The sequence below is a fragment of the Rhineura floridana genome, chromosome 19 (assembly GCF_030035675.1).
Source record: "Rhineura floridana isolate rRhiFlo1 chromosome 19, rRhiFlo1.hap2, whole genome shotgun sequence".
Lineage (NCBI taxonomy): Eukaryota > Metazoa > Chordata > Lepidosauria > Squamata > Rhineuridae > Rhineura > Rhineura floridana.
The window spans coordinates 8,580,812-8,596,076 of record NC_084498.1 but is presented as its reverse complement, the minus strand read 5'-3'; positions in this window follow the sequence as shown (position 1 = coordinate 8,596,076).

Below are 15,265 nucleotides of genomic sequence, written 5' to 3'. Positions count from 1 at the left end.
CAAGCTGTATATGGCTTTATACACCAAACCCAGCACTTTGAATGTAGCTCGGTACCTAACTGACAGCCAGTACAATTCTTCCAGCAGTGGGGTGATATGTGATAGCTAACCCCTGGGAGCAATTGAGCCACCATGCTTTGCACCGGCTGCAGCTTCCAGACCAACCTCAAGGGCAGGGATGGGAACCTGTGGCCTTCCAGATACTATTGGATTCCAGCTCCTATCATCCTCTGCCAGCATGACCAATGGTTAGGGCTGATGGAAGCTGCAGTCCAGCAATCTCTGGAGTGGCACAGGTTCCCTATCCCTGGCATAACTCTTGGGATTAGGAGATCCAGTTAATATTGGGCTAGACGAGCTTTTTCCAACTTTGGATTCCCAGTCATTGAACTACAATTTCCATCATCCCTGATCATTGACTAAACTAGCTATGGACTATGGGAGAGTTGGGGGTCCAACACCCACCCACCCTGAAGGGTAAGGCTGTGAACACTAGTGGCCAGAGGAAAGTGTTTCCATTAGCCACACCTGGACGGGAACAGGTTGTTCTGCTGATCAATTGCAAAATCTCTGTGAAGCTGAATTAAAAAAAAAAAACGCACTCAATCTGCTCCCACCAGGTTGTGTAGTAAAAAGGGGCAGGGTTTGACTGACGTCGTGTGCCCCCTGGTTTCAGAAGAGAGAGGTGGAGATGCACTGGAACTAGCCGAATAGTGAGTGTGTTTGTATCCCAAGTCTTGCCTCACTAACTCTTTATAGAGTTCTTTGGAAGTGTTAGGAATCATAAAGACAGAGGTGATCCAGGTGTCTGTCCTGGCTTCCATCCAAGAATGACATGTGCACTTTCTTGTACATAAAGAAACCAAGCTTTATTCTTGCAGACTGACAATGTAAACTCAGCAACAAGACGAGAGCCAAAATTATTCCAGCTGCCTTGAGGCACCAGCAAGGGGCAAGGATCAAACCTTAAATAAAACCCAGTAAAACCTGGCTCCCTAAACCCAGTTCAGGGAAAAGGCCAGGTGTCAGGATTCCAGGATCAGGAGGTGCCATCTGAGACGGCAGAGGAGGGTGAAGTCGTTCCAACAATCGGCCCTGCCTACCCACCACACTTTTAAACGGGTGAGGGAAGACCAGCTATTCATGAGAATGTGTGTCCCTCTGAGTGCTCCTGGCCTGAAGTTGGGCACTCCTCCTTGGGGGCTGATTCTGCTCCTGCCTCTTGAAGTTCTAACACTGCCTCCTCCCCAGACATCTGCCTGTTGGCTGCGGAGCAGCTCACCTCCTCTGACAGAGACAGGGCCACCTCTAGCACCGAATGGCCTCATCCATCCCCCCCGAGCCAAGGGAAAGGGAGGGCCCAGCTCTGATCCATGGCCTCTCTTTTCAAAAATAGTGTTACAACTTCATGCCTGCAAATCTCTCGGCTCTTAACAACAAAAGGGAGTTGCATTAGGGCTTCTTGTTGCTAATCCATAGTCTTTCAACAGACAGTGGCCAAATTCCTCTTTTCTGCCCAAAGGAGTCGTAAGAGGATTCTTTTTTCTTAACTGTTACTTCTTTTATGCCATACATTTATATTTTAACTATTTTGATGTTTTATTGATTATTCTATTTGAATGGGTCTATGGCTGTATGCCAATAAACAAACAAACTGGGCAGAAGTAACGAGTGGGGTACCACAGGGCTCGGTCCTGGGCCCAGTGCTCTTCAACATTTTTATTAACGACTTGGATGAGGAGGTACAGAGCATGCTTATCAAATTTGCAGATGATACAAAATTGGGGGGCACAGCTAATACCATGGAAGACAGAAAGAAAATTCAAAGGGACCTTGATAGGCTGGAGTATGCTGGAATAGGCAAACTTGCATGGTCACTTTAAGGGATATTGGGGAAAATATCCCATGTAGCTGTTTACCATGATGTAACTTCCTAATGGGTGGGATTAGTTACCTGACTTCCTCCTCCTTTGTCCTGGAAATTTTTGAACAATCTCCATTGCTGATCTCTTTACCTCTGGGGGAGGCCGCATGGGAGATGCTCTCCTCAGAGCATCACTACTAAAGACTAATATTGCATCCAGTTCTGGTCTCCGCACTTCAAGAAGCATGCCGACAAAATGGAACAGGTTCAGAGGAGGGCAACAAGGATGATCAGGGGACTGGAAACCAAGCCCTATGAGGAGAGACTGAAAAGAACTGGGCATGTTTAGCCTGGAGAAAAGACTGAGGGGAGATATGATAGCACTCTTCAAGTACATGACAGGTTGTCACATAGAGGAGGGCCAGGATCTCTTCTCGATCGTCCCAGAGTGCAGGACACGGAATAATGGGCTCAAGTTGCAGGAAGCCAGATTTCGACTAGACTTCAGGAAAAACTTCCTAACAGAGCCATACAACAATGGAACCAATCACCTAGAGAGGTAGTGGGCTCTCCAACACTGGAGGCATTCAAAAGGTAGCTGGACAGGCATCTGTTGGGAATGCTTTGATTTGGATTCCTGCATTGCACAGGGTGTTGGACTTGATGGCCTTGTAGGCCCCTTCCAACTCTACTATCCTATGATAGTCTTTCACAGCTGAAAATGGGGATTTGCTCATAAGACGGAGGGAAAGGAAACCAAAGGAAGAAGAGTAACCTTGAACAAAATGGCCAATTTTATTCACATGTTTGCAGTTACTGTGCTCACATTAATATGATGTCTCGGGTAAGTCTCAGCCAGCATGGCCAAAGGAAACAGATGTTGGGAGTTGTAGTCGGAAAGATCCGGAGGGCAAAAGGCTGCGGCAACCTGTTGTCCCCAAGCTACTGCCTGTGAAGTAGACCAAACCAAGTATGCTTTCTATCTGTCAATTATTACTCACTGGAATTGGGTTGGCTGTCAAAGTGAGTTTATAGCAGCTCACAGGATAGGCCGGAAATGGTAAAGTGTCTTCTTAACTCTTGCTCATTTCTCAAACCCTGCAGTGCAGGGTGAAGATTATAAAGACATTTACAGCAACATTAAAAGGTAGGCAGGGCATTCCAGGCAGGAGGTTGCCAACCCTGCTTGAATATGGATATCTTTGCAGAGGATCCCTAGTAAAGCCTTACCAACACCAACCATATCTACTATATCCTGTTGAGTTCTATGGGGCTTAGTCCTTTAGTATGCATGCTTAGAATTGCAGCCTTGAGGGGTTACTTCTGAGAATTGCTATCTAACATCTCCACAACACTAGGCTCCCTTCTTTCTACGATGGCCTTCTGGTAACTGGATTGGCCTCAGGTCACTTAAACCCTTCCTGCCAAAAGCAAGTAGGCTAAATTAAATGTTCCCTACCCAGGCTCCCTAAACAGGGAAGGAATGATCCCATCATCTCAGCTGGACGTGGGAACACCCTGATTTAGCTTAGATTAGTATCTTAATTTCCAGTCAGAGATTTTTTGTTTGTTTGAGTGGTATGCTCCCAACTATGGTTGATACTTAATGTATCATACATAATGATATCACTAGGGCCTGCCCCTGAAATCCCAGGGTTGGGATATTTCTGACCTGGCAACCCTAGTCTGAATACACATCAGGCTTAATAGATGAAATGCCATAAGAAACCATGGTGTTATAAAGTGGAATAATGTTATTTCCTGAGCATGCTTCTGACAAGTAACCTGCCATGTCATCTATTGTAACATGTTCCTTGCTCAATTAGCTATTAATTCAGATTTGAGATTTTCATCGTATTGTTATTAAAAATCACTAACAGATTTTTATGATGTTAAGGGATCTAAACATTTTATCTATCCATCCATCCATATGTTCAGTCATATCCTTTGCCCAATGTTTCATTAACAACCAAACCTGGGAAACTTCCAACGCTTCAAGAAGAAAGAAATGTCTCCATTGCACAGCATCATTTCCGTCCTCTTCTTTGCCCATGAGGATCCAGAGTATTCACCTGAATTCTAGGGATTTGTGAGTCCTCTTCCCATTCAGGACCTGTGGCAGGCAACCTGGACCATTTCAGCTGAGGCACCAAAATCTCCACTGAGAGCTCACCGCCTGACTTTTCTTCTTCCAGAATGTACTCTTCTGTAAGAGGAAGGCAAGTCTGGAGCTCCAGAACTTTGCAACTTCTTGGATGCAATTCCCTATTCTGAGCCATTCCTAGCAATTTTCAACCCTGGCTTGAGGACAGAATCTGATTTGGTCACCCTTGGAGGGGAAAGGAGAGGGAAAGTTGGACTCAATTGATCCTCTTGGATCTGTATGTGGCTTTTGATGCCATCCTCTGAAGGAGTATACTTTGGTTCAGAATTGCAGGTGGTGTTTCGTGGCATGCACACAGACACCCAGCTTCACACAGATTACACTGGTGTTGAAAGATCTGCATTGGCTACCTAGTAGCTACCAAACCAAGTTTAAGGTTTTGTTGGTGACATTTAAAGCCCTAAATAATTTGGGACCAGTTCACCGAGCAGCCCGCCTCCTGCCTCCCCTGGTACAGAGCAGACCAAACTGATCTTCAAGGTCTTCCAAGGAGACCCTGCTTGCAACCAGGGTCTGTTACTGGTGGCAATGCAGAGGCGGGCATTCTTGGTGATCTTGCCTGGTGCAATGCCCTCCCTCAGGTTGTTTGTGACTGAAGCGGGCAAAGGAATGGCACTCTTAAAACTATGTCGACCCAAGCTTTCTTACAGGTTGAAAGTTTTGTTTTATACACCGCTCAGTGTTGTTAGTGGTATATAGTGGCATGTTTTGTTTATCACGTCTATGCTTTAGATAATTGTATGGAATGCTGCTTGCACTTTAATTTTTCTCATTCTATTGTTATTGCCAATCGCTTACAGGTTTTTATGAAGTAATCTAAACATCCATCCACCCACCCACCCACATTTTCAGTCATGTCATTTCCGCAGTATTTCATTGACAGGCAAACCAGGAAACCTTCTGGTCCTGCCAGAAGAAGGAAAACCTGACCCTAAAGGCCTTCTGCAATTTATGCAAAACTTTAAGGCGGGAGAACAGGTACATCTGTCCCTTTCAGAGCCACATGCCCAGATGCTTGCCCCGCTTTGCCCAGCATCATTTCCGTCCTCTTCTTTGCCTATGGGGATCCAGAGTATTCACCTCTGAGTCCATCATTTCCTGAATTCTTTTTTTAAATTCTTTTTTATTAACTTTTTTTTGGATACAGAATTACACATTAATTACAGGCTCCAAACACGAGTGCTGCTTGACATAAAAAGAAAAAATATATAACCAGAACAAACCTGAAACTCCCCCCTCCCATTTGCTGCAGAATATTGAATTTAAAGCCCATATATAATAGAGATTGGAAAATTCTTACGATAAAAAACACAAATATAGGACACATACATATATCAATATGAGTTTTTAAAGCACCTATCATTGTCTATCAACTTATTAATACTGAAACAAAAAAGACAAAATTAACTCACATACAATGTTAGGCATTCCAGATTCGAGTGTAATGGGGTAGAGGCTCTCTACCATGTTCTTTTTGATTTACAGACTATAAACGGATACCAAGTTTCATAGAAATTGTCTTTCTTGGTGATACCTTGGGATACTCTCAATTTGATCGTTAATTTTTCCACGAAAGCAAGATACCATGTTTTCCTATACCAATAATCTACTGTAGCTCCTTGTAATGTTTTCCAATGCGTAGCTATAGTGATCCTGGCAGCCATCAAAAAGTGACCTAACAGAGTTTAGTAGATTATACCTTTGTTTGCTCCTTCAGATAGATTCAGCACTGCCAATTGTGGTGTTCTATTTATTTGGAGATTATTTCAATTTCATTAAAGATTAAAGTCCAAAAGTTTTGCACTGAGGCACACTCCCACCACGTGGTGATAAGTTCCAGCCATTATACATCCTCTCCAACATCTGGGGGAGTGTATCCAATTAATTTGAGATAGATGTATTGGTGTCAAATACCATCTGTGAGCTATTTTTAACATGGTTTCCCTTATTTGGTTGGAAACCAGAGGTTTATTCCAAAACTTTTCCCATTCTTCCTCCTCAACTTCTACTCGCCAATCACCTTCCCACACTTTCTTTAATCCAGGTAAGTTCTCTCCTTCTTTATCTAATAAAAGTTGATAAATTTTTGACACAATACCCCTATCCCTGTCTCTTGTTGCCAATATAATATTTTCAAAGGGGGATAAACTTGTCCTTCCTGCTTCTTTAATGTTAGGATGGTGTATAAAGTCTGCTGTCTCCAGTGTAGCCACTGAAGTTTTGTCCCTCCAGTGCTGTGTTATTGGGGAACCATTAACATAAAAATCACGAAGACAATAAAACCCCTTCTCTCTCCACGGCTGCCAAGGTAAGTATCTATTGGTATTATAAAATTCTGGGTGAAAAAAGAGTGGTGTCATAGATGATGTCTTAGATAAAAGATATTTTCCCCATCTTCGTAGTAAAGTATCAGTGAATGGATTTTCTTTTAATTGTTGTAACAAAGTTTTTGAGGGTTTTCTGAAGAGTATTACCCCTAATGGAATACCTTTCACTAAAATATTTTCTAGTTGAACCCATCCTTTTGTTTTATTATCCAATATGATAAAAATAAGATGATATAATTGGTTGGCATCAAAATAGTGTTTTAAGTTTGGAATCCCCCCTCCCCTTTTTGGATTGTTGGTATGTTTTTTTAATTCTGGGTAATTTTTTATTAAAAATAAATTGTTCAATTTCTTTTTGCCAAATCTTTGTTTTTCCGAGATGTGAACAGGGAGTGCATGAAATAAAAAGGTTAACTTAGGTAAAAATGTCATTTTTATTGCGGAGATCGTTGCTGATAGTGAAAGTTGTAATTTAGCCCACTTATTCATATCAGCTTTTAATGCATACCAAATTGGTCTGTAGTTAACCATAAATAGTTTATTAAGGTTTCTATGCACTTGCACTCCCAGGTATCGTAGCTGCTTTGGGCACAAACGAATGCCCAGAGCAGCTGAGAATTGGCGCCAAGTCTCTGGAGATTAGTGGAAGCACATTGATTCCGATTTTGTTAGATTAACTTGTAGGCCAGAAATCCCCGCAAATTGCTCTAATTCTGTCTTTAATGGGAGTGCCGCTTCTGAAGGTCATTGTCAATGCCATGTCATCAGCAATACATACTAAAAAGGTGTGTATCCTGGTTTATCTGTATCCTTTTAATATTTTGGTTTTGTCTCAAATGTTGTGCTAAAGGTTCCATCATCATCAAGAACAGGAGAGGAGAGAAAAGGCATTCTTGTTTTGTTCCTCTATGGATTGTAAATTGTGGCGAATCTCTGCCATTTATCCTAATCACTGCTGTAGGTGAGTAAATTCGGTTTAAAAGTGTTAAAAATAGTTTCCCAAAATTCATTCTTTTTGCTACCTCAATTAAAAAGGGCCAGTGTACACAATCAAATGCTTTATATATATCTAGAGATAAAAAAGCATAGGGATAATTAGATTTACTGTAACGGATTAAATTTAGTATTTGACATATCAGGTCAGCAATTTGTCTTCTGGGTATAAATCCTGTTTGATCTTCATGAATTAAATTTGTGACCATAGTCTTTAGTCTATTTGCCAGCAGGGATGTAAATATAGCCATTATTTAATAATGCTATTGGTCTATAAGATTCTACATCTGAGGAATCCTTAAAGGGTTTTGGAATCACTGCAATTCTAGCTGTTTTCCTTGTTTGAGGGAAGGGGTCTCCATGAAGAATGCCATTAAATAATTGTAACAATTTAAGAGTTAAAATCTCTTTAAAGTTTTTGTAAAATTCATTAGTAAAACCATCAGGTCCGGGACATTTGTTAGACTTTAATTTGTCAATTGTTGTATTTATTTCATCAGCCTGTATTTCTCTTATTAAAGTCTCTCTCTCCTCTCCTATTAAAGAGCGAAGGTTGGCCTTATTTACATATGATTCTATAGCTGAATGGTCTACCTGCCGGTCTTCATATAGATTTGACAAGAATTCTGTGAAAGCTTGTCCTATACCTGCACTTGTCCAAACTCTGGAACCATCTGATTTTTGGATTACATGTATTGTGCGTTTTTTACATTTATGTTTTAGTTGATTTGCTAATAACCTTGAGCTCTTACTGCTATGCTCAAAGAATTTTTGCTTTGTGTATAGCATATCAATTAAAATTTTGTTTGTTTCAATCAAGTCTAGTTCATTTCTTTTTAATATAAGCATCTTATATGTCTGCTGCGACCCTGTGAGACCATATTGGTTCTGTAGCAGTGCAATTTCCTGTTCTAGCGTACATCAAAAAAGAAGAACTCGTGCAAAAAGTAAGAAAAGCGAAGGAACTGTTTTATGACAATAAAGCAGTCATGGTGTTACAAGATCTATGCCCGGAAACTTTGCAGAGACGCAGGGACTTTCGACCAATAACAACTGCTCTTCAAAAAGCAAACGTTAAATACCGCTGGGGCTTCCCATTCAGGCTGCTGGTAACACGTAACGGCCAACTTCTTTCGGCATTTACAGTGAGAGAAGCTCGGGGTTTGCTCACAGCATGTAACAGAACAGCCGGATATCGCAGAATTGGAAGAAACAACAGGACGTTTCCCTCACTGTTAGAGGAACGAGAGGGGGAAAAGCAACACACAAGGGGAACGCAGAGTAAGCATGACACTCGGCAAGAGGAACCATCACATCCTCCACTTTTAGAAAATTGCAGCTAAAGTCAGCACTCTGTTCCTTATATGAATGACTCCTTGTATAAGGATGTGGCTTATAATTTTTACTTTCTCTTGGGGAGACAGAGATCGCAGGGACAAGAGATTATAAAAAAAAGAGAGATAACTTTAACTATTTTCAGATATATGTGCTTTAGTGCTAAGGGGTCAGACTGAGGGTTCATGGGGGGGGGAATAACTTCTCATACCATGAACCTGAATCTAGTTTTATTGAATGATACTCCGGGGGGGACACGGGGGGAAATAAGAAGATATTGACAGTATTTGTTTTGATCTTCTTGTAGTCATTGCCCGGTAATATAGTGCTTATAGCACCTTGGGCCAAAAAGCTTGAGCCAGTCGGCAGAAGCGCTAGCCAGACTATAGTAATCTGGGCTAGCCTACTTTGGACCCTTCTTTGGAAGGGGAATTTGTTTAGTTAAGATTTTACTATTTTGAAGAAATGGCTATTCGTGAAGTTGGGGGGGAAAGGGCTAGGGGATGTTTGGGGGCAGGGGTGGGTACTTTGCTGCAGAGGGAAATATTTTTTCAGTCAATCAGTTGCATCATTTTAGATGTGGTTAAACTGCAGATAATCTTTGATGAAAGCCCAGTAAAATGTACAATACAAAAGTAGTGACCCTGAATGTTAAGGGTTTAGGAAATGTAATTAAAAGAAGGTGCATACTTTCATATGTTAAGCAAATGCATCATTCTGTTCTACTTCTACAAGAAATTCATAATCCCAAAAAATTAAAGACTATTAAAACATGCTTAGTTTGGAAATCAATATTTAGCCAGAGGCACATCCAAAGCACGAGGTGTGGCAATAATTTTTACGTTTAATTTTCCTTTTAAAGTTAAAAAGATCCTAAGAGACCCTGAAGGTAGATTTATATTTGTAGCTGGGTTACTAGATGGAAAGGAGCTATGCACTTTTGGCTCTATATACGCCCCTAATAAAGGACAAGAAATTTTTTTTGCAAGTCTTATCAAAAAGCTCTTCAAATTCAAATTAGGAAATATAATTTTGGGTGGTGATTTTAATATTAACTTGAAAGCCACTAACTCAGCAAAAAAAATTTTTAAAATTAAAACTAGATTGAAATCAAGCAATGCTCAAACAATGAGCCAAACCAAAACACAATTTTTACGCATCTTACAACGTTATAATTTGAAAGAAGTGTGGTCAGAATTATACCCGACTGATCATAGGCACACCTTTTTCTCATCAGTTTATAAAACTCATTCACGGCTAGATGGTATAGTGCTCTCAGACACTCTGCTTTCTCTTGTACAAAATGCTGATATAGGAGTAATAAGGATCACAGATCATGCCCCAGTATCAACCACATTGCAGCTTGCTCAGTCGAAAGCCACTATGCCTTCATGGCGTTTTCACCCTTGGTTGCTAACCACACAACCCTGCAAAGACAAAATCAGAGAAGCTCTAATAAATTATTTTAAAGAAAATGAAACTCCAGAAACTTCGATAGGCACACAATGGGAAGCAATGAAGGCAGTCATCATTTCCTGAATTCTAGGAATTGGTGAGCCCTCTTCCCACCATTCAGGACCTATGGCAGGGAATCTGGACCTTTCAGCTGAGGCACCAAAATCTCCATCTAGAGCTCACCGCCTGACTTTTTTTCTTCCAGAATGTCCTCCTTAATTGGAAACAGCAGGAATGTTTTCTCCAGGCCATCTCTGCCAGCTGCCAGGAGAACCGGGAGCTCCCGTTTTCAAAGGCTGCCCTGGCAGAGGCAATCCTGGTGAGTGAGATGCAGCTGCTGAAATGCAATAGGCAGGAGACAAAGGCTAGGTGAGGAGGAGCCCTGGATATCAATACTCGGGACAAAGAAGAGCAAAACTGGGAAAGCAGGGCTTGTGTGCGTGCCAGAGAAGAAACGTGCAACCATTCTTGGAACAGGAGATCCAGATGGATGGATCTTTGTAGACTTAACCGAATGCCATGGAGCTGCAATTCTTCACCCTTGGGATCTTTGCAGAAGGCCTATGGGTGAAGAAGAGGTCACGTAAAGGCCACTGGGTGGTGGGGTTAGAGGAAAGTTTGGAGTAGTGCAGAGACTTTGCTGTTCTCTCCTGGGGCACCCTGGAAGTTGAAGTGCCAATCACTCTCATCCTTTGTACTTTCCTGTTGATCTCTCCCAGATGGTGTTGGAGACTCTGCCAGGGGAACTGGGGCCATCATCCATGGTCTCCCGGTCCATCCTTGCATTTTACCACCTCAGGTATTCAAATCACATCTCCATAGCTTTGCCACAGTGTCGGGGGAAGAAAAGGGGACAGACGTCGTTATTCAGCACCATTGCCATCTAGACTAGAAACAGCCCTTCCTCTCACTTCATGTTATGTAGAGTTCCCTAATTCTTCCTCTCAGTCTTCAAACTTCCAATGAGGCCCAGAAATCAGCCCTGCCTGCCTTGTCAATGGTTACTTATCGGGACCGTTGCAAATCCTGAGTGCCCATCCCAAGAGCTAATATGAGCAGGAAAGCTTGCAGGCCCAAGACCAAAACACTGCCATCATCTGATTACTCAGCAGGCCAACCTTGAACAGATCAGGACTTACTTCTGAGTCAATGATGCCAATGGACACCTTCCTTGGAAGGCCTCTTGAAAAAACAGGGTCTGGGTGGGAAAATCAAAGCTATTGCCCTTGGGCGAGCCTGAAGAACACTCCCCCTCCCTCTAACCGCTTGCTTTTCCTTTTGCCTTATCAGCAAAATCAAGCCTCCACTAGACCGGGAGACGGAGTCAGCACTTCTGAGGCTGGTGCTGCACTCCATTTTTTTAATGGCCACGGAGGATCCCCATAGCGAGGTAAGTTCTGGTCAGCTCACCAATTCTGAGACCAATCCCACTGCTCTGGGTCTGTGGTGCAAATAAAATTAAATTCTACTGTGGAGACACATTCCATCCTTGAGGCTAGTGTTATTATTATTTATTTATTATTATTAAATTTATTAGTCGCCCATCTGGCTGGTTATCCAGCCACTCTGGGCGGCATACAAAATAAAACATACAAATACATTAAACATTAAAAATCTGTTCAGGTGTGGATATGCCTCAAGGAAGGTGCGGAGAGATGAGACACTTTTAGCTACATCAGCGCACATATCCCTGTCTTCTCCCGCATCCCTAGAAGATTTTCCAGCAGGAGGGCCTCACATGGATGGGCTCAGCTCCATGACTGTCTCTAGCCTCTTGCAATTCTGCTCTGTTGGCAGGGAGGTGCATTCAACCTCCATACGCTGACCTATAGCTCTCTTTCTGTTCAGGCTCTCTACAAAAGAATAGCAGGCACTATGGAGCAACTGCTGAAGTGCCTGCTGGATGGGGATCCCTCCATGAGCTGGCTTTTCTTCTTATTGAAGGTGAGTGGGTAGTAGGGACAGCATAGAAGGGTGGCTCCAAAAAGGAGGGAGAGTCCACCATAGAGAGTCTGCCTTGACTTGTCACCACATTGAGTCCTCTTGACCAGCAGAGTCACCCACTGTCATAAAAGACACCTAAGTTAACTTAAGAGTTTTTGAGGGTTCTTTTTGCAGAATCCAGAGGCAGCTTTTATTTCTGAGACATAAAAAAGGTGGACACGCTTTGTGTCAAGGCAGACCTCAGTAGCAGGGCTTGGGGGTGGTGTGGGATAAAAGCCCTGTGCAGATGTTGCCAGGATTCTGAGGGTCTGCTTCCTTCCACAGCACATAAAATTCTGGTTCCAAACTAAAGACGGCAAAGAGAACGTGAGGGCACTGAAGACCACAGCAAGGTTGCTGGCGTACGCTGCCAATCTGAGAGAAATAAAGGTGAGTACCCCACATAAAGGCACTGCTTTGAGCCCTGACTTGGAGGCGCAAGAGAACGAGAAGTGGCCAGCCTTGATTCCGAGAAGTGTTTCCCACTCAGGCCCAGGCAGCTGACGCTGGACTCTTAGGTGTGACAGGTAAAGAGCAGCCAAGAGCCATGCCTTAAGTGGACTAGCTTGGCCTTTGCTTATCTTCTTGGAAAGATAGAAGATCCTGTTGTCCCAAGAAGGGTGTCAGGTGGGAGACGTGCCCTTTGTCTGGGTGTTTTGGCCAATGGCATCTGAGCACCTCCTTCAGGATGGTTTCTACTGGATCTCTTGCCATCTTCATCCAAGTCCCGCTTTCCAACAGAGTGGCACCTTCAACAGAAAGGAAGTCTGCTCTGTAGGGTTTCTTCCTGCTGACGAGGACATTGATCCTTTTGACTTGGTCCATTTATCCTGGAAACGGACAAGATTGCTTATCACTCCAGCTTGTTTTCTTTCCCACTAGAAATCTGGCGAATTCCCTGAAATAGGAGGACTTGTAGCAGAATTGGCCATATTACTGACACACCCTGAAGATGCTATCTCCCACCAGGCCAGGAAAGCACTTGAACGCATCCAGAGGCTCCTCCTCCAGCAGAGAGGTAAGCTGCCTGATCCATCTTTATTTCTCAAGACATACAGCAACACAGAGAGAACTCCACAAATTCGGGCCATACCCCGGAGACAGACCCAGGAGCTCTCACAGGGCTTATCTACACGGGAGCCTAACTTCGTACAAAAGATGTCGCTCTTACCATCATAATAGATCTTCAAGATCCATGGTTCTTGCTCAATGGTAGCTATCTATCCACTGGTTTCCATTCACACAAGTAGGATGCAAGTAGGATCCTCTGGGAAGGATTAGTGTCTCTGTTTCCTTGTGGCCTCATCCTCTAATTTTACATGTTTACTCCCTCCAGTTGTTTGGGCTTCAAGACAGCGTCCAATTGACATGAAATGATGAAACTGACGAGACACCCCCTCCCATTCTCGCCATGGAAGCATCCCTGGGAAAAGGCTGGGGGAGAAAGGGGGATTAGATACTCTGGAAATGGAGCCCATCACTTGCAAATAATAAACTCACTTGGTCAAAAGGTCAAAATAATTACGTGGAGACAGGGAAGCAGCTTTTTTTTTTCCAAAAAAAGTTTAACTCATCCTTCCTAGGAAGGAGCCCAGGGTGGCGGACAACAAGGGATCAAACACTAAAAACCCCTAAAAAACACATCTTAAAAGCAACCCCCCCTGAAAAGCACATCTTAAAAATAAGAGAAAGGGAACAGGAGGAATCAGGCCACGATGCTAGTGAGCCCAGGATGTAACAAGCGAGCAAGATTGAGCTGCTGGTGTCTCCCTGTCAGGACTGGATGTCAACTTGGAAACAAAACTATGGAACACAAATCTGCAAATGATAAGGAGCTCCGAGACTATTTCAATATCTGCAGCGTCGGTGAGGTAAGGAGATCCCTCTGCGGAAACAGGAAAGGTTTTCGCATTGCAGGATTGCAGTTCGAGGAGACACTTCTGGTTGTTCCCAAGATTACACCGGTGTGGGACTATTGGTTGGAAAGTTGAGGCTACCCATGGAATGGAAGAAAAGTGGGGAGGAGGGAAGTGGCTTGCTTGAGTCCTGCTTGCATCTGACAGCCTCCAGGAGCAGGGCTTAAGGCTGAGGGGATGCGTGGTCCTCAAGAAATGCCAGTGGGGGCAAAAATGCATACGTTAGACAAAATGTGAACAAAAATACTTCCCTTAGAAGAAATGTGCATTCAATGCATATGAATTTTCACAATGACTTTGAAAGTCTCACAGCTGATGGGGATATGGGGTGAAATTCAGAGATTCGTCCATCTTTACAAACTACATCTTTCAAACTGTGTAATCCTGAATGCCAACGAATTCATCTTTGTATTTGGAGCTCAGTGAGTAAGAATATTTCAAGGGGTGGTGTTATCATCACAAGGGGGGGAGGTGTTTGTCTTTCCTACCACCCACCCAACCCCAGACACGCACACACTCCTCCTGAACCTTGACTCTTCTAGAGCCTTAAACAGTATTAGATTGGCTGGAAACCAGAGGAGCAGCATTTTAAAGCTGCTCCCTCATTTTATTCCCATGCCCAACAGGATGGATTGCCCTTAAAGCACACTCTTCTTCAGTTTCACTTCTTGATTTCCAATGTGACCTCTTGCTGATTTTAGGTGTTTAAGAAAACAAGGACCTTGAGGACTCTAATTACCTGAGTTTGTCTTTCAAAGTTTTAAGGACAGAGAACGTAAATTACCTTAATTAACACTGGAAATTCCACTGGGAGCAGACAAGACAAAATAATTTTCACTACCCTCACGTGATTTTAAATTACCAAACTACTAAACTATCAGGACATTATAAAACTTCGATTCTCCTCTATTGACTTTTATTGATTTATAAATGGTTCAAACAAGGAAAAGATGTTATGGACAAAACCCCCAAATGGACAAGAGCCAAGTAGAACCTGGGAAAGAAATCTTACAACCAAAAATTACAAATATCTTCTTACCAACCAAAGGGGACAAAGAAAAGAACAAAGACCACCATCCTGCTGTGAAATTTTTCCTATGAGTCCGGCCATCACAACGCGTTTTAGCTCCACCTATCGTGCGAAGGCAAGAATGTCTTTGAAGTCAAGACTAGGGGCGTCAGGCCCCTCCCACTCTCCAGTTCATTCTTGCCTTCGTACGAACAAGAC